The sequence below is a fragment of the Cupressus sempervirens genome, chromosome 11 (genome assembly GCF_028749045.1).
Source record: "Cupressus sempervirens isolate cs-2001-9-10 chromosome 11, ASM2874904v1, whole genome shotgun sequence".
Classification (NCBI taxonomy): Eukaryota; Viridiplantae; Streptophyta; class Pinopsida; order Cupressales; family Cupressaceae; genus Cupressus; species Cupressus sempervirens.
This window is the reverse complement of record NC_143128.1, coordinates 428,937,014-428,939,582: the sequence shown is the minus strand read 5'-3', so window position 1 is coordinate 428,939,582 and position 2,569 is coordinate 428,937,014.

The following is a 2,569-nucleotide window of genomic DNA, read 5'->3' as shown; positions in this document are numbered from 1 at the left end:
GACTTAAATGGGTATCCAAAAATGAAAACACATGAAATAGAAACTAAGTCTAAGCACATTTTTTTTGGTTGACACAGGATTACCCTTATACCTCTAGATGCTCCTACATCAAATGGATTATTCAAGAAGTTTCTAGAGGACATAGAATATGGGTTAAATGCAATGAATCCTACTTAATCTATGCAAATTGAAATTGAAGAAAAGATGAATTGAGCAGGAAAAGGAAATTTAAGACTTCTATTTAAGAAGTCATAAACCATGGAGAACTGAGTTGTTGATACTGTTGCTATAAAAGTGTCAAATCTAAGAAGTGATTGAAAGAGTGTCAAGAAGGAGAAGGAAGAGAACAGAGGCTCTACTTGTACAAGTGGTCATGAAGAGATGATTGCTCTGGTACATTGAGTATGGAGACTCAAGGAGACAAAGCTTGAAAGATAAGGCAAGTAGTTAAGAGTTGCAGAGATAGAAGGCTAGGCAAGGGTATGAGTGGAGAAGTGATCTGAGATTTGCAAGATAAGTTGTATGTTGTAGTCAGGTCAAAATTTTCTAATGCTCTCTAGCAACTGTATTAGATCTAAAAATCTTATGGACTTAGGTTGGCCTAACAACCATTTGTAAATCTTTTAACAGGGTTTCACTCCAAGTGAATGTTCTAAAAGTCTTTTTACTAGGCCCACTTCTAACATGGTGGTTAAATCCTCTAACAAGGCTGCATTTAACAGTATGTGTTGTAAGCCTTTAACAGGGCAGGCCTTTCATAGGGCATCACTTCAGAAGGGTGAGAATTGAGTAGCATGTTACTGGCGGTTTTTCCCAAATTATGTTTCCACATAAATCATTGTGTCATTTGTTCATTTCTTGTGTGTTATACATGCATGTTGATTTACAATAACTTGCTGATTAGATAAGTAAAAGCTTGGATGAATGAATAGTTAAATTGGTTCACTACACTTAGTGAAAAGTTTGAATAGGATATTTGGACCTTGAATAACTGACTCAACCCCCCTCCTAGTTATTCTAACTTGATTCTAACAACTGGTATCAGAGCCTTCTGCTAATTTAGTTTCAAGGTACTAGAAGTAGGAAGATTAGGATGTCCAAGAGTGAGGTTCTCAAGCTTAACAAAGACAACTTTATTGCATGGCAGAGTTTGATGAAATTGCACCTTGGATCAATAGGTGACTATGCACAAACTTCAATTGGAATAAAAGATGTAACTCCAGTAGGACCTCTTACCATAGATGATTTGAACAAAAAGGAGCACAATCAAGCAATGTTGGAGATTTCCTCTACACTTAGCTATGCTAAATATGATGATGGAAAAGACTGTGACATTGCATTCAAGATGTGGAAAACCTAGTCAGAAATCTATGGAGGAGGTCAAAATGTCCAGAGAGCAAAGAGAGAAAGCCTAAGAGGGAAGTTTGATGAAATGAAGATGGAGGAAGGTGAAAATGTTGCTCAGTATGCTACAAGAATGAAAGAAGTGGTGAGTGCAATAAGAAGTTTAGGTGGACAATTGGAAGAAGAAACAACTATCAACAAATACCTGAGAACTCTTCTTCTTATCTATGCTATTAGAGTTTCAGCTATCCAAGAGCTGAGGTGTGTACAAGGGAACACCCTAACTTTTGAAAGAATAGTTGGAAGATTAATTGCATTTGAGCTGTCTAATTTTGATAATTACAGACCTGAGAACCTTGAATCTACTTTCAAAGCCAAAATGATGATAAAAGATACTGAGGAGGACACATCAAGAAAAAGAAGAAGAAAAGGAAAACATGCATCTAGTGATAGCAACACATATGAGGAAGATGTGGAATAGTTAGAAGCACTACTGGCTAGGAGATTCCATAGAGGTAAAATAAAATTCAAAGTTAAGCTCCCTATCATATGTTTCAATTGCAATGAAGTAGGTCATATAGCTGCAAGATGTCCATAGAAGAAAAACTTTAGAGAAGGAAGCAAGTTCAGAAACAAAAGAGAAGATGATAGAAAATATTACAAGGAGAAAGGCAAGAGATGCTACATTGTTGAAGAAGATTCTGATAAAAATGATGATGAAGTAGTCTATGTAGCCATGAAGGATGAATCAAACAAAGATGAAGATGAAGCGACAATATTGGTTACCTATTTGAACAAGAATAACAAGCAGATCATAGACAGTGGATGCTTACATCACATGATAGGAGATAAAAGTAAGTTCATTACCTTTACTCAATATGATGGAAATAGTGTTAGATTTGGTAATGATCCCCCATGTCAAATCTAAGGAAAATGCTCTATCAAACTTACAGAGAAAATTTCATGTGATAATGCATACTATGTTGAAGGATTGAACTACAACTTGTTGAGTGTATCTCAGTTAGGCAATGTAGGTTGCAAACTGGGTTTTGGAAACAAAACTGCCAAGATCTATGATATTGATGGAAATTTGATAGAAAAAGGTGAACAAACTAGGAGTAATCTATTTTACCTAGATATGAAAGAAGCAACATGTCTGATTGTCAAACTTGATGATGTGTGGTTGTGGCATAAAAGGTTGTGTCATGTTAATTTTGATAATCTG